Here is an 18,585-nt window from a genome sequence, read left to right on the forward strand (position 1 = left end):
TTCTACATTAATATTAAGGTTTGGAATAGATCCTACATCGTCTAGGAGCCATTCCAAACCCTTTATTTGCTCACTATATAAAGCCATACATGACACCTTTTCAAAACACACAGAAAATCTTAAGAGAAAACCTAAGATTCACTAGAAATAGTAAATCAAAAAGGGAGTTTTTCACAAAACATCCTCAAGTCAATTTTATTTTGATTGGGACCTTTTCTGGTCTTGATCCTTGAATTTTGAAGTTTACTAATCATTTTTGTTTAGTTGTGAATAGATTTGACTGAGGGGAATAGTCAAAATCAAGATTAAAAAGCTTCTTGTTTGAAGTATTGAGTTCTAAAAATTTTCTTTCCATTTCTTTATTTTAATAGTGTTTTGATCTTTTTTATTGCTTTATTTTTATGTTAACATGTTTGCTTAGTTTAGGTTTTAGTTGTTTTTATCTTTTAAAGCATGCTAGGTTGCTAGATTTGTTGTTCTTTAGTTTATGTTCTTGCTTTCTGGGTTAGGGCTCTTCAGGGTGTGTTTGCGTGCGCATGGCTCTACATGCATATGCAGGCTCAAAGTATGCGCACGCATATAACTGGCCTGCGTACGTGGGCCTATGTATGTGAATGCGTACTCAAGCCTAGAAACCCTAATTCGAGTTTTCTGCTCTTGTTTCCTTGTTCCTTTCATATGATGTACCTTTGTTTGATTTCTTTTTATGCTGTCTAGATCTCTACTTCTTTTTTTGTATGTTCATTTGCTTTATAATGCTAGATTAGGGTTTTTTCCTTTCATTGCTTTAATACCATGAACATGCATTCATATATCCATTCATTGATGCATAGGTGCTAAGATGCAGTAGGTAAGTGAGGTAACATGCATTATGTTTGATGATAAATATGACCATGTTTGTTTGAATAATTTACTTTGGATACAATCTTATGTTTATTTGAATATTGCAATGCCTACATTTCTATCATGATTTGTTTTGCTGCCTTGGATGATGTGATATGAGATGCCATGATAAATGAATGCCAAGGTTGGTTGATGAGCATGATAGATAAATGTTAAGTTTAGGATGAAATGCCATGTTGTATGCTTAGATGTATGCTAATGTGTGTATGTGTGTTAAGATGCAATGTTGAATGTGCCTTTAATAGGATTAAAACGTAGGACACAATGAATGGAAGTCAACCCATGGGTCAGGCAGTTTTGGGTGCCTAACACCTTCCCAAGATTGTACCTAAACTTTAAACTCATACTCTAGTAGCAAGACTAGTCCTTCCACATAAGGGCTTTATATTCATGGTTCCTAGACTATAAAACTAGGTGGCGAATCCTTGTGTTTTCTCCACCCAATCCACTTGGCCGAGGCGTACCCTTCCCCCCCAAAAAGGCTCAACCGCGCGTTGCACCCACAAGTAATCATAACTTTAAGTAAAGTAAAATTTTAAAATTTTTGCTCAACTCTTTCGTGCATCGCATCAGTTAACTACTAGTATCACATATGGCCAAAATTTTAAGAAAAATAGCATTATTCACAAAATATGTAGTAGAATGCCACCATTTTGGAACTCGATTTTATGAAAATCAGTTCTACATAGAACTTGATTTAACAAATATTGAGTTCCATTAGTAAATTGCCACGGTAGCACTTGATGATGTGGCTTTTTTCAATTAAAAAAATACCATGTAAAACTCAATATATTGAAAATTGAGGTCTTTGCAATTTTTTTTTTTTAAAAATAAAGTGAAACTCAATATCCTAATCATTGAGTTCTGCAGCAACTAAATGACTAAAACCTAGAAACATAATATGGTCTCTCTCTCTCTCTCTCTCCAAAATCCTAATACCCTGTTTCACTCTTCCCAACCTAAAAATCAAATTCGTCTCTCTCTACCTATCCTCTCACCGTAAAAGTCAAAAAGCCCCAAATTTTCCACTCTCGTTCAATCCGTTAAGAACTTAATGTTGACTATATCAAGTAATCTTCAACGAACGACATCTCTATTTAGAGGTACAAAACCCATCTCTGAGAATGTGTATGCACATTGATCTTCAATAAACTAACTTTGCTATTTATATCTAAAGCAGAGAGAAGTGGGAAAACACTAACCAATAACTAACTAATCTACTATCCAATACAAAGATGCCACCTGTCTTCTAACTCTAACTAACTTCACTATACAAAAACTACTTGTAGCTTAGCATCACTATACACATAAACGACTTACAGTTTAAGCATTATATACAGAACTAACAGATTTGCTACTCTACTCTATTGAACTACAATACATCACAATGTGAATGTGAGAGATGTGTCCCTCAAAAAAAGAGATTTATGTACCTTTTTAGGGCACTTCTCTTTTTGGGTATATGGTATGGAGTTACCACTTATTTTTCTTTATACAAAAAAAAAAAAAAAAAAAAAAATTACAAAATACGTGACTGAATATTTCCATTCATTGATTAGTATTTTGTAATTAGTATTTTTTTGTAATAAGTATTTTGTAAAAGTTACACATCTGAAAGAAAATTAAAAAGTTACATAGCTTTGGGTCCTAGTTACAGTCTACCAAATATTTACATGGCTTGTTGTCCTAGTTACATTCTACCCAAAACAAATGAAGATAAGGCTAGATCTACTAAACCAAAAACCTAAATCCAAAGACTAAGTTACGGAATAGGAAGGTGTTAGGAATCCATTCCGCCTAAACAAATTTTGCCCAGACAAAGTCTGGTCTTCTAGACTCTTGTGACTAATGTACTATACTATGTATGTCATGCATGATATGTTGAACATGTGAATGAAAAATTAAATCACACAAATTTATGTATGGATGAAATCTCTTCTTTTTGTTAAAAAAAATTAGATCTGTTTTTATTGTTAAAAAATGATTTTGATTTGTCAAAATATCATATCTGCTTTGTGGGATGTAAAAAAAAAAAAAAAAAAAAGGTTTTTGATGATAAAAATTCAGATTTGTTTTGCTATATATTTTTAAAAAGATTTTCTAAGAAGAAAACTTCACTCATAAAATAAATTTAAGTAATCATGAATTAAATAAACACAAACACAGTAATACATAATCTCTTTCTTTATTTCAACAATTTGCATGTATTAAGAAAATCAGATTTGAGAAATATTTAGATCTGCATCTCATAAAGATACCGATCTCTTTTTTTTCGAGAAAACTTAGATCTACATCTAAGGAAGATGTAGATCTATTTTTATATTGAGAAAAAAAAATTCAGATCTACATCTTATAAAGATGCAGGTCTGTTTTGTTTTAAGAAAAAATTCAAATCTACATCTTATAAAAATGCAGATCTGTTTTGTTTTAAGAAAAATAATTTTTCACATGCAAATTTATTGACATTCAAGAAAAAGATTATAAAAATAATATAGAAAATATCATGCTTTAAATAAAAGGACAATTAACAATTCATAGATATTTGAAAAAGAAAGAGATATAATATGCATCATCACATCACAAGAGAAGGGTGAAGAAACAACCTCTTGCATGAGCACACTTTGTTCTTGAGAGGATGTTTTAGAGTTCAAAGAAATTGTTCAATTCTCTTTGAAACATAAAAACCCTAATTTTGTAGTAACACTCAAAGAGATGGTCAGAAAATTTGTGTGGTTTGAGAGTAAAAAATGTATGCCTCTCAGAGCGTAAAAAAAAGTGCTAAATTATGAGGTTTAGTCTCTATTTATAGAGGTCAGAAGACTCTAAAAAATAGGTACGAACGATTAGAGTTTGAATCCGGACGCATCCTTTTGCGAAAAGGTCGAAAATGGTATGCCTTATCGTCACCCGAAGGTCATTGGGCAAAGCCCACATGATGGCAATTTGGCACTTTTAGAGTGCCGTTTGGCACTCCAAATGTGCTGAGTTGGCTCTTGGAGGCCGAACACACTTTCGTGTTCAGGTGCCATTTGGTCTCTCCTTCTAGGGTTTTTTGGCCAGTCCTTGTACCTAGACGTGTTTTCAACCTCCATTTATGATTTTTTTTTTATCTCTTTTCAAGATAATTTATGCTTTTTTAAGAACAATTATCTTGTAAATAAATCCCTTAAAATAAATCTTGATAATGTTCAGATTATTCCCAATTTTGTTGTTATCCAATCATCACTTTTATTCCTATGCATGCATCCCTATTTTAAACACTAATTATCAACTAATCACAAAATTATCTAATTAATTTTAATTGCTTAACCAATTAGAATTAATTTAAATTAATCATGTGCAGTCAATTCTACCTAGACACAATGCATGCTAACCATGCAAACTTGATCATACAATATCTTTCGATCAGATGGTTCGATTCGGAAACCGGAAACACCATTGCGACCGTTAGAATCTTAAGATCATTTTTATAATATGCAATGAATGAATTGATGCATACAATGCAAGAACAAATTGATGCATGTGATGCAAGAACAAAATGATGCATGTAATGCAAAACTTTTTTTTTTTTTTTTTGGTACATGGATGGTCACTCTAGTCATCTTCCTTGATTAAATTATGGGTGCAAAATTGAGTGTCTACAGTGGAATTACAATACATCATCAAGCACTCCCCCTCAAGAGGAATTGTCTATATTAATTAAGTTCATCTTGGATGAGATACAAGAATTGTTTGGCTTGGTAAATAGTCTGCCAATTAATGTCTTGTAGGCACATGAAAGGTTTTGATCACTCCATCTTGAATTTTCTCCCTAATGAAGTGACAATCAATCTCTATATGTTTGGTTCTCTTATGAAATACTGGATTGGCAGCAATATATAAGGCAGCCTTGCTATCACAGTAAAGAAAGACTAGCTCTTTGTGTATGTGACCAAAAGTGCTAAGTAAAGCAATCAACCACACTATTTCACTAGTCACAGTGGCCATGGCTCTATATTTTGACTCAGCAAATTATCTAGAGACTACTTGCTGCTTCTTGCACTTCCATGATATCAAGGATTCACCTAGGAACACACAAGCCAAAAATTGACCTTCTGGTATCCACACAAGCTACCCAATCTACATCACAATAACATTTTAGCTGCAAGGAAGATTCTGCAAACAGAAAAAGACCCTGACCTAAAGTCTTCTTCAAGTATTTGAGAATCTTATAAGCTGCTTGAAGATAAGGCACTTTAGGAGTACTCATAAATTGACTCAGCTTGTGAATAGAAAAGCTTTTGTCAGGCCTTGTAAGAGTCAAACACAAAAGCTTTCCTACCAATCTTCTATATAAAGAAGGGTCTGGCACTCCATCTCCACTACTGCTACTCAATTTGACTGACTTTTCCATAGGTACATTTTAAGGTTTGCAAGCTAATAAGCTTTTTTCTGACAGCAATTCAAGGGTAAACTTTCTTTTACAGAGAGATATCCCTTTAGCAATCCTTGCCACTTCAAGTCCCAAAAAGAATTTCAAAGTACCAAGGTCCTTGAGTTTGAACTTGTTGTCTACAAACTGCTTGAAAGCATTCACAACATCAACATTATTGCTTGCTATCAGTATATCATCAACATAAACTAAAAGAATGATGATAGAACCCTTTTTAACTTGAGTAAACACTAAATAGTCTGATTTGGATTGAATAAAACCATGATCAATGATTTTGGATGAGAGCTTAGCTAACCATTGCCTACTAGCTTGTTTAAGTCTATATAAGGACTTTGTAAGCGTGCACACCTCCCCTTTGCTACCAAATTCTGGTAGTGGAACCATGTAGACTTCCTCATCCAAGTCACCATAGAGAAATGCATTATTGACATCTAACTAAGTTAGATGCCAACCTTGAATGGTAGCCACTGCAAGAAGAGTCCTAACAGTGGTAAACTTGATAGAGTCTTGCCAGGTGGAAGAGTAGTCATAACCCATGTGTGATTAGCCTACAATGCCTTAATTCAACTTGCATAGCATCCTGCCATCTTGGATCCAAAATGGCTTGAGCTTAGATAGCAGGTTCTTTGCGAATAGTCAAGGATATGGAGAAGGCTTTGTGAGAAAAAGAAAGCTAATCATAAGAAAGAGTGGAAGAGAAAGGATACAATATACCTAGGCTATGAGCAAAGGAGTCATTTAATGAGGTGAGTGAAGCTAAGGCCAGCACTGGAGCAGCAACAAGATTACAGTGATAATCTCTCAAATAAGTGGGATGTTTGTGAACTCTAGAAGACTGTCTAATAGGGACAACATCAGGAGCAATAGGCTCAGGAACAATAGACTCATTATCATGACACAAAGTGGAATTAACAGGAGGATTGGAGTGTGAAAATTCATCATGAGAATGCACTGAATCAAGAAACTCATCAGGTGGCACAACAATATCAGAAAGTGTAGGAGTTGGGGAAAACTCAGCAAAACAGATGGAAGAAAAGATGACTGATCTGGGGTGCATTGTTGAGATGGAAAAACAAAATGGTTAACAGGAGTAGAAGAAGTTGACTTGGAAGTCCAAGATTTAAAAGGAAAAATAGATTCCTTGAAAACAACATTTCTTGATAAGAAGCAAGTTTTGGTTTCCAAGTCATACAACTTATATCCTTTAACACCATGTGGATAACCAAGAAAAATGCAAGCTTTAGCTCTAGTATCAAACTTGGTTCTATTTCTACTTAAGGTAGAAGCATAACAAAGACAACCAAACACTCTAATATGTGAGTAAGAAGGTGATGGCCTAAAAGCTTTTCATAGGGTGTAAAATTTCCTAACAAAGGACTAGGAATTCTATCGATGAGATATGTGGAAGTGAGAATACAATCCCCCCAGAATTTTAATGGTAAATTGGCTTGAAACCTTAAAGCCCTAGCCACACTTAAGAGGTGTTGATGTTTTTTCTCAACAATAGAGTTCTGCTAAGGAGTTTCAACACAAGATAGCTGATGAATAATGCCTTTAGTGGCATAAAAGGAATGTAAAGCAAATTTTGGACCATTATCAAATCTAATCACTTTGATAGTGGTGTGAAATTGATTAACAACCATATGATAAATGGACTTAATTAAACCAAAAGCATCTGATTTGTGTGGCATCAAGAAAACCCAAGTACATCTGCTAAAATCATCCACAATAGAAAGGAAATATTTTGAACCATTTAAGGAAGGAGTAGAGTAAAGTCCCAAAATGTCAACATGCACCAAATCAAAGCATGAAATAGAACTATGTGTAGAAGATGGAAAAGGCAGTCTCTTTTGTTTTGCAAGTGGACAGATAGGGCAATCAAAAGACTTATTATTATTGCAAGTGTTGATTTTAGGAACAACAGATTGTAATAAAACCAATCTTTGAAAAGAGGGATGACCTAACTTGCTATGCCAAAGATTAGTGTCATCCATTACAAAGTTTAAATTACAAGAAGTAACAAAATTCATAAAACTAAGTGAAGAAAATTTGGACAGCATATCAGAAATTGGTTGAGGAAGAACTGAATCTGCTAGCTGTAATGTGTATAGGCTTCCTTTCTTCTTACCCCACCCAATCATCCTCCAAGGCTGCAATTCCTGGATAAAACAATAATGTGACAAAAAAAATACAGCAATAAGAAGAAGACTAAGTTAATTTGCTAATGGATGTAAGATTGAAGGAGAAGGTTGTAATGCAAAGGACATTCTCAAGTGTTAAAGTGGAGGTTAATTTGACTATGCCTATGTCAGTGACCTTGGCCATATCTCCATTAGGGAGTTTAATAGAGATGTGGACAATGAAAGTGATAGAAGTGAAGAATTGAAGAGAATGGACCATATGATCAGTGGCACCACTGTCTAGGATCCAATCAGAGGAACAAAGGTGTGAAGTATCCACTTGAGAAGAGAAAACAGAATATTGCAAAGAATAGTAAGGCAATTTAGGAAGGTGAGTAGAAAACCCAATACCTGACATCTCATGCCCTTGAAAATCCAAAGAAGGCTGTGTGATTATGGTAGCAACTTGAGGTGCATTTGAGGCAAGCTCTTATGGAGTTTAAGTACCAAAATGATTCTAAGAATTGAGCAGCCCAAGGAGTTGTTGGTATTCTACTCTAGTGAGATTGACAGTCTCTTCAAAGCAATTATCAGTGGCAATTACATTGCTAGCAAAAGATGCACTTCCACCTTGCTGAGTCTTGTTCTTGGACTTATAACCAAGTGGATAACCATGTAACTTGTAGCACTTGTTAACCACATGACCTAAGGCTTCACAGTGTGTACACTGAGGCCTACCAAACTTGCCTTTTTTGGAACCTTTAGCAAAAGAACCACTGTTCTTGACTGCTGAGGCTGAAGACTCAGTGTTGACCCTCTTTCCTACCTTTGCTCAAGGAAGGAATGGGATCCATGAGTAAGATCTGACCCCTTATCACTAAATAGGTATCATTCAAACCCATCAAGAAAGACATGGTGCATTCTTCTACTTGATGACCACAAGAACAGGTCCTATAGTCCAAGAGCTCATCCCACAGTCCCTTGAACTTTGTATAGTAACCATTAATGGTCAGATCTTCTTGAGATAGAGCAAATTTCCTTTTTCAATTTAAAGATACAAGGGGCATTACCCTATGAGAATCGATGTTGCAGATCAAGCTAGACCTCTCTTGCTGTCTTGAAATAAACCACACTAGGCTACAAATCTTTGGAAACTTAATTGAATAACCAAGCTAGACAGTGTTATTGCATTTACACCAAGCAGTGTAATAAGGATGATCACTAGATTGGGGCTTTGGTATAGAACCATCAATAAAGTCTATTTTGGACTTGGCATCCAAAGCAATAAGAACTACCCTACTCCAAGTACCATAATTCTCTTCAGCAGGTGTTGAACAACAAGAGACACGCCAGGATTATCACTGTTAGACAAGAAATAAGGACTAGAAGAGTTCTCCCATGGCTGAACAGTTGGAATAGTTGGGATAGAAGTACTTTATGTACTATCACCCATATTTCCTACTCACACTTTGGTAATACAATAGCTAGCACACCTTAAACAAGGTACTCAAAAGAACCCAAACCAAAAATCCACAGAAGGACAACAAGAATTGGATTATCATAAATCATAACAAGAATTGAACTATCACAAATCAGAATTTTGAATCATAGAGAATCAAATCAGAATTCTAATGCTCAAGAAATCAATTGCAAACCCACAACTGATACAAACCCTAAAATCAATTGCTAAACCACAACTGATAGAGTACAAACCCTAAATCAAGAATTTTGATTTGCTAGTTCTTTGCAAAGAAATCAAGATTTAGAGAAGAAAATATAGTGCAAAGATCAAGAGAAAAATAAAGGAACAATTTATGCTTGAATTGAAAGAATACACTAGAAGAAACAGAGAAGAATCGAACTAGAAATTTCAATGAACACCAAATTGAAGACCTTGATCCAGTTCAAGCTTTGATACCATGTTAGAATTCATACACACATCAAGGTTCATCAGTGGAGTGAGCTAAAGAGAGAGAAAATATCTGAGAATGTGTATGTACATTGATCTTCAATAAACTAACTCCGCTATTTATATCTGAAGCAGAGAGAAGGGGGAAAACACTAACCAATAACTAACTAATCTACTGTCCAATACAGAGATGCCACCTGTCTTCTAACTCTAACTAACTTCACTATACAAAAACTACTTGCAACTTAGCAACACTATACACATAAACGACTTACAATTTAAGCATTATATACAGAACTAACATATTTGCTACTCTACTCTACTAAACTACAATACATCACAATGTGGAATTACAATAAATCATCTAACATTAAGCAATGCATACTTCAGGAAATATCATAATTTATTTTAAAAAAGCCGTTTATTTTGGATATGAATTGTTAAAAATAGGCTTAAGCATTCATAATTTATGCTAATTTCATTGATACTTTGGCTTCACTCTTTTCGCACTTATGAATGTTTTTCATATATATCTATAATTTTAAATATATGTTTTTAACTCTACTGTAACTAGATTATCTTAGCATGTACTTTGTTATTTGATATTTAAAAATTTTTACTCATTACAGAATACCCCAACCATTCATCTTTCAATTTATTTGCATACAGTTATGTAAATGTCTTAATTGTTTCCTTAAAGCTCACAACAAATTATTAAACCAATATTGTCTTAATTTTATTATTTTTTACTAAATAAAAAAATTTTTAAAATGGTTCAAGTCTTGGGTAGACTACAAAAAAAAAAAAAAAAAGGTCGGGTCATGAGTTAACTTGTTTTTGCTTCGGGTCAAGAAAATTTGAGTTTGGATAGGTATGTTCGGGTCGGATCAATAAATTTTGACCCATTTTTCCATGTTTAGTGAGGTCCATGAGGAGATTCTAAGGAGCACTCTTGAGTCATTTTAGTCTGCTCATAGGAACTTCCTAACCAAGAGAGGATGTTGGATACAAAATGGAGGGTAATGTTGATATGTTGTTTTCACACATTTAGCACTTTATATGGTAGAACGTTTGACTCCAAATATGTTTGGAGATATCTTTTTCCAACTCGCTAATTGGTCATTGAAGATACCATTCATATATAATTTTAGTAATATGACTTTATTAACAAGTCTTATTTAAATAATACACGTGAATACAAAAACAAAGCCAAGGGTCCAAAAGGGCTTGGGCCTGACCCAAAAAAAAGTAGTAAATAAATGTAGTGTTGTGCAAGTGTAGCTTTGGTGGTGCAACGTCGACCATTGCTTTAAAACACACAACAGATTAGCCCCTCTCTCTCTCTCTCTCTCTCTCTCTCTCTCAATATTCTCTTCCACTTTACCAGTGTGTTCACTTCAAATAATTAGCTGAGGAAGTCCAATAAGATCCAACTAAAAAAGGGTCCAGTGGGGAAGAGGGATCATGAGCTATATTGGGCTTTTGTACAATTACAGGCCCGGATTTGATTGAATTGTTTCACTACAGCCCCAGCTTGAACCTAACTAATGGGCCAAGGGAAACTTTTTTTGACCCATTATAGAGTGAAGTGAAAAGCTGATGCAGCTAGATAGTTGTTATTGCTAGTCATGTTCAGTCTTATTTCTCTTAAAAAAAAAAAAAAAGAGTACAAAGTCTTCTTCTTTATATTACTAATAACAAGATTCTTTGTTTGAGTTTCATCATTTTACTTATTAAAATATTCTCACACAAATTCTAATTCTCTAAAATACCACTATATTTTATTTAAATAATTTTAAATTTAAAAACACAGGCTAGTTCAAAAAGTAATTTAATATTTTTTTTAAAAAAAAACCTAAGTTTTAGGTCTTTTCCTTTCTCTTCTCCAATTTGATTTACAACTTTTTATTTTAAATTCAAATTTTCAAACTTTTATCAACTCTCATGTAGATTAAAATCCTAAAAATTACGAAACTATCTCAATCCCTCTTTTAAACATTATAACACTAAACCCAAAATGAAAAATAAAAAAGTATATCATCGCATGCACAAAACGCATGTAATGAGGTTAGTATTATAGATGTGGACCATGTGGTTTAGATTTGTCAATTTTTGAAATCACTTGAAATACCAAAGCCCAGCTTAAATTTTTTGACAATTGTGCAACACGATATCATATCCTTTTTTTTTTTTTTTTTCTATACTCTTCATGAATAGTTTATAAATTGTTACAGTTGGAATATATAGCTCTAAACATATTTGGAGCCAAATTATATTTGTTTCTATGGTAGCTACATTGCATACTTTACACACCCTCTCCCAACCGGCAATTTCCTCTAATTATTTTGTCCTAAATTTGGAAACTGATTTTTTTTTTTTTTTTTTTTTTTTTTTTTTTTGAGATGCAAATTTGGAAACTATCATGTAAATAAGAAACGAGGTAAGACTAAGAGTAGTACATTAAGATCAAAGTAAAGAATTGGTCTCCCGATCTCCATTTTTTAAATTTTTTGCTAAACTGCTGGTTTCCTTTAAATATTCTCATGCTCATAACTTATTTTCGCGTGGAGAATCGGTCTATAATCTAATGCTGAATAACGTACACTCTCATATGGTAAAACTTAAAAGTCATGTATGTAATGCTCGTTAACTTATATTCGCGTGGAGAATCGGTCTATAATCTAATGCTGAATAACGTGTACTCTCAATTAATTTTCAGAAAGAAAAAAAAAAAAAATATATATATATATATAGTCATATACAATGTATGAACGTACGCACATACAACTGACTTAATTGGCTCAAGAACCTTCTCAAAAAGCTTAAAGACTTGGCAGAAGAATTGTCAGCTAGCTTTACAGATGAGTTACGTAACGTAAGTTATAGACTTTACCTCATAATCTATAAATAGTAACCAAATTATAACACTTGCATTAAGTTCTACCCTAACTTTTTTTCTCCCAAAAAAAAAAAGGGAAGAAGAAAAGTTCTAGCCTAACTTCATACTTTCTCAGTTATGGCTTATAAAGCCTTTTCTCTATTTTCATTCACTCTCCTCCTCCTTCCTCTCCATTCTTATGCAACTTCACAAAATTCCCATGAAAAGAAATTGTCACTCTTTGAGTTTCTCAAACATCTTCAGGGATGTCATAAGGGAGACAAGGTCAAAGGTATCCATAACCTCAAAGCCTACCTTGAAAATTTTGGTTACTTAAGCTATAGCCAATCCAAAAATCAAACTCATACCAATGGTGATGATTTCGATGAACTCTTGGAATCTGCCATTAAAACTTACCAACTAAACTACCATCTCAACGCCACTGGGACTATGGATGCCAAAACAATATCATCAATGATGATGCCTCGTTGTGGGCCGGGTAGCAGATATCACCAATGGGACGAATTGGATGCACTCAAGCAAGAGGAAACATCACCACCACCATGGTTCTTTTCGTACCGTCTCTCACTACTCTTTCTTCCAAGGAAATCCCAAGTGGCCAGCTTCTAAGTACCGCCTCACCTATGGATTTCTCCCTAGCACCCCTGTTGAAGCCATGAACCCCGTGCACAAGCTTTCCAAACATGGGCTGCCAACACACACTTCACATTCTCGCGAACTCAAGATTACACAAATGCAGATCTCAAAATTAGTTTCCATAAAGGGGATCACGGAGACGGCAATCCTTTCAATGGAGCTGGTGGGAGCATCGCCCATGCTTTCTCACCAACTGATGGGAGATTCCATTATGATGCAGATGAACAATGGAGTGTCGAAGCAACCCCAGGTGTTGTTAGCTACGAGACGGTTGCCTTGCATGAAATTGGGCACCTTCTTGGGCTTGAGCATAGCTCAGTTGAAGGGGCCATCATGTGGCCTAGAGTACGTTCAGGAGTGATCCAAGGTTTGCATAGGGATGATATTGACGGCATTAAAGCCTCATATAATTTTTGAATGTGCAAGGATTTGAAATCTTCAATTTTTAGTGGTTGGAGAGAATAAGCATGCACGACACTAGGATTATTGGGCCATATATTATGAAAAAGGGACTGTGATTGGTGCAAGAGACGAAATAAAGTTTTTACTTACTCACAGGAGAAATTGACGGTTGATTATATTTTTCTTCATGTTGTAATAGTAATTATATTCTTCATTTTTTTTAATGATAACTACGCATTTCTTAGAACACTAAAGCTAGTGACATAACACATTTTGAAGCAATTTACAACGAGGTCTACCTGGTACTGCTGCCACCTCACACACGTCCCACCACTTTACTTAGAAAACAAAAAAGCATAAATATCTTTTTTGTTCTTATATTTTGGGGTACTTTCAAATTGATTTCGTGTTTTCCTACGNGCATTAAGTTCTACCCTAACTTTTTTTCTCCAAAAAAAAAAAGGGAAGAAGAAAAGTTCTAGCCTAACTTCATACTTTCTCAGTTATGGCTTATAAAGCCTTTTCTCTATTTTCATTCACTCTCCTCCTCCTTCCTCTCCATTCTTATGCAACTTCACAAAATTCCCATGAAAAGAAATTGTCACTCTTTGAGTTTCTCAAACATCTTCAGGGATGTCATAAGGGAGACAAGGTCAAAGGTATCCATAACCTCAAAGCCTACCTTGAAAATTTTGGTTACTTAAGCTATAGCCAATCCAAAAATCAAACTCATACCAATGGTGATGATTTCGATGAACTCTTGGAATCTGCCATTAAAACTTACCAACTAAACTACCATCTCAACGCCACTGGGACTATGGATGCCAAAACAATATCATCAATGATGATGCCTCGTTGTGGGCCGGGTAGCAGATATCACCAATGGGACGAATTGGATGCACTCAAGCAAGAGGAAACATCACCACCACCATGGTTCTTTTCGTACCGTCTCTCACTACTCTTTCTTCCAAGGAAATCCCAAGTGGCCAGCTTCTAAGTACCGCCTCACCTATGGATTTCTCCCTAGCACCCCTGTTGAAGCCATGAACCCCGTAGCACAAGCTTTCCAAACATGGGCTGCCAACACACACTTCACATTCTCGCGAACTCAAGATTACACAAATGCAGATCTCAAAATTAGTTTCCATAAAGGGGATCACGGAGACGGCAATCCTTTCAATGGAGCTGGTGGGAGCATCGCCCATGCTTTCTCACCAACTGATGGGAGATTCCATTATGATGCAGATGAACAATGGAGTGTCGAAGCAACCCCAGGTGTTGTTAGCTACGAGACGGTTGCCTTGCATGAAATTGGGCACCTTCTTGGGCTTGAGCATAGCTCAGTTGAAGGGGCCATCATGTGGCCTAGAGTACGTTCAGGAGTGATCCAAGGTTTGCATAGGGATGATATTGACGGCATTAAAGCCTCATATAATTTTTGAATGTGCAAGGATTTGAAATCTTCAATTTTTAGTGGTTGGAGAGAATAAGCATGCACGACACTAGGATTATTGGGCCATATATTATGAAAAAGGGACTGTGATTGGTGCAAGAGACGAAATAAAGTTTTTACTTACTCACAGGAGAAATTGACGGTTGATTATATTTTTCTTCATGTTGTAATAGTAATTATATTCTTCATTTTTTTTAATGATAACTACGCATTTCTTAGAACACTAAAGCTAGTGACATAACACATTTTGAAGCAATTTACAACGAGGTCTACCTGGTACTGCTGCCACCTCACACACGTCCCACCACTTTACTTAGAAAACAAAAAAGCATAAATATCTTTTTTGTTCTTATATTTTGGGGTACTTTCAAATTGATTTCGTGTTTTCTCACGGTTTAGTGCCCTCCTATTCTTTAACTTGCAGTCACTTTAGTTCATGCCATCATTTCAATAACAAAAAAATGCCAGCTTGACTGCAAAAGTTTAAAAATGTGAGGACCAACTTGACCACTAAGGAAACATAGGGAACAATTTGAAAGTATTCTAATATATAGGTGGAAGTGGCAATTCGTGTTCGAATGTTGTGTCGACTCATAAGTTTTTGACCGTGGGGGGCTGGGTCGAGGTGGCCATGTCAGCCCACTTGAATAAAGCCCAACACGAAGCTCGAGGCCCATCAAGCGATTTACGCTTGATACACACGGGGGAGCTAGCCTTGGGCCTTATCACAGTGGGCCCAACCCTGAGATAGGGACCATGGTTTAAAGGATAGCACTCGAGAGGTTCCTAGGGGGTCGGTCAAACGTTGACCGATAACAAAGGTAGTCGAGGTGAGACGTGACCATCAGTGAGATCGGTAGCCGAGGACTAATAGTTCTAGTGGGGATCCACTTCCTAACACTATTCGGCGTCTAGAACAAGTTCCAAGGGAATCCTCTAAATTTGTAGGATCCCTTGGGATTCTAATGAACATAGGAATATGTGTATAAGTGGGGAGATAATAATACAACCCTACTAAGAGGAGATTTTAAGGAGCAAAGGCAGAGGAATGGGGGTTGGAAAAAATCTTTAGGGGGGGGGGGTTAAGAATGTTGAAGTGTGAGAGAGGGAAAACACTGGGAAACACTGGGGGAAACACAGAGGAATCAAGGCATGTTTTGGGCCTAAGTTGTAGGATTAAGAGTGATCCCACCAATAAATAAATTGTGACCCCATTACTTTAGTGAAGATCGGTTTGGGTGCACACAATTGGCGTTGTTTGTGGGGATCCTACTACACCTAAGACTTTCAATGTGCTTAGTGTCTCCCAATCATGGAAGGTCCACGTGAGGACGAGAGATCTACAGGTGGAAATCAATCAAGGGCTACCTCAAGGAGTCATAGGAGGCAGGAGAGACCAGTTGAGAAACCGATCACATGAGACTGTGGGGCATTATCATGAATCCCCTCCTCGCAAAAGGCACGGGCATCATAACGCCACTTTGGACGCAATGAGTCAAGCATTAAGAAGGGCCGCCCAATCACCATTCACTGATGAGATCGAACGTATAGAGATGTCAAGCCAGTTCGCATGACTGTCGTTCACCATCTATGATGGGAAAACAAACCCAGTGGAGCATGTGAGTCACTATATACAAATGATGTTCCTTTATTCTCATAATGATGGGTTGATGTGCAAGGTGTTCCCGTCTAGTCTTGGGCCGACAATGATGAGGTGGTTTAGCAGTCTAACGAAGGGGTCCATTCATAATTTTAGGGAATTAATACAAGCGTTTAGAGCACGATTCATAACGTGTAGCAAAGTTTCTCATCTGATAGGTTCTTTGTTGTCTATGAGGATGAGAAGCGGTGAGACCCCTCGCTTCTATACGAACAGATATTGAGAACTGTACAATGAGATAGGAAGGGGGAATAAGCAAGTGGCTGCTAACACTTTCCGAATGGGCCTTCCCGAAGAGTCAACGTTGAGGGACTCGCTAACCATGCGGCCCCCGAAGACATGCACCAGCTGATGAGAATAATCAAGGAGTATAAGAGATTAGAAGACAACCATCTATAGGGTAAAGGTAAAGCCCCGGCCTCATCGTAGTATTGTAAAGATTATCTCCCTAAAAAATTCTAGTAGAGAAACAAGAGAGAATTGAGGGCCCTTGGGGAGAGCTCGAAATAACATGCCAAGGAAGTCAATGCTACATTCAAGGAACCGGTCTATAAGATCTTGGAGTGCATCAAGAATGAGCCATATTTCTGGTGGATGAGGAAGATGGGTGGAGACCTGACGAGGAGAAATTAGAGTTTATACTGCATGTTCCACCGAGAGAAAGGGCACACTATCGAGTATGAGCTTGAATAGCCGGAAAGGAGTACTTAGCATTGTATCTTCATCTGAAGCAGAGGCCTCGAACCAACCTGATAAAAGGCCCCAGAAGACCTTCGTACCGATCACCTTTAGTAAAGTAGATTTGGAAGGAACGTCTTATGATACCACACTAGAGGGGTTTAACGGAAAAATTGTGACCCCCGAGGGGTTGATAAAACTGTCAGTAGTAACAAAAGGAAAGGAAGTGGAAGTTAATTTCATCATGGTTAATGCCTTCTCACCCTACACAGCGATCCTGGGGCGGCCTTAGATCCATGCCATGGGAGCAATACCATCGACCCTGCACCAAAAAATTAAATTTCTCACGAGGACAGTGTCGCGGTGGTTTCGGCCGATCAGGGGATGGCCAGGTAGTGCCTTGTGGCAGCACTTAACCATGAAATTAAACAGAAAGAACAAGTTGATCGTACTGGAGCCCAAAAGCTTAGCAGGGGTTGACAGCGTCGGGGAATTGGTCCAAATACCGATCTTGTCGTATGCTAATAGATGGTTCCGAATCGGGGAATGCCTATCCACAGAGGAGCGTGTGGAAATCTTGTTAACGCTAGTACAGAACTTGGATGTGTTTGCTTGGAGCCCATACAACGTACCTGGGGTAGACCTGAGTTTTATTATGCATAAGTTGAATGTAGATCCCAAAGTTATGCTAAAGAAACAAAGACTGAGGAGATCCGCAAAACCGCATGTGGAAGCGATAAAAGAGGAAGTTGAAAAGTTAAAATGGTCAGGGGCCAAACGGGAGGTGATCTTTCTCGAGTGGCTAGCTAATATGGTGGTAGTTAAGAAAAAGAGTGGAAAGTAGAGGGTTTATGTCGATTTCACTGATTTAAACTGAACGTGTCCAAAAAACCCATTCCTAGTGCCAAAGATAGACCAATTGGTGGACACTACAGTCAGGCACCGACAAATGAGCTTTTTGGATGCATTTCAAGGCTATCATCAAATAACTCTGGCCCCCGAGGATCAAGAAAAGACTGTCTTTATAATGCCCGAGGGGAATTATCATTACACGGTGATGCCTTTTGGGTTGAAGAATGCAGGGGCTACGTATCAGCAGATGGTCACATGTATGTTCAAGGAATTGATAGACAAGATAGTGGAGGTTTATATTGATGACATAGTAGTCAAGATGAGGGAGGAAGGGGAGCATGCCCATGACCTACAGGGTGTTTTTGATATTTTGAAGCAACATAAGTTACGCCTTAATGCAGAGAAGTGTGCCTTTAGGGTGGGATCAGGCAAGTTCTTAGGGTTTATGATCACTACTCAGGGCATAGAAGTGAACCCCAATTAGATAATAGCCATCCAATGGCTATGCCCACCCAATAATCCAAAAGAGGTCCAAAAACTTACGAGTATGATCGTTGCACTAAATAGATTTGTGTTGAAATTGGCGGACAGGTGCCGACCGTTCTATCAGCTATTAAAGAAGTGGAAAGGATTCAACTAGA

At 36.8% G+C, this 18,585-nt stretch overlaps 2 pseudogenes; both read left to right on the forward strand.

The window, feature by feature from the left end:
* Window positions 1-12,329: 12,329 nt before the first annotated feature.
* LOC136069143 (metalloendoproteinase 2-MMP-like) lies at window positions 12,330-13,400 on the forward strand (annotated as a pseudogene).
* A 406-nt stretch (window positions 13,401-13,806) lies between these two features.
* On the forward strand, window positions 13,807-14,827 carry LOC112039605 (metalloendoproteinase 2-MMP-like; annotated as a pseudogene).
* The last annotated feature ends 3,758 nt before the right edge of the window (window positions 14,828-18,585 follow it).

This window comes from Quercus suber, unplaced genomic scaffold (genome assembly GCF_002906115.3).
Source record: "Quercus suber isolate HL8 unplaced genomic scaffold, Cork oak 2.0 scaffold_154, whole genome shotgun sequence".
NCBI classification, from domain to species: domain Eukaryota; kingdom Viridiplantae; phylum Streptophyta; class Magnoliopsida; order Fagales; family Fagaceae; genus Quercus; species Quercus suber.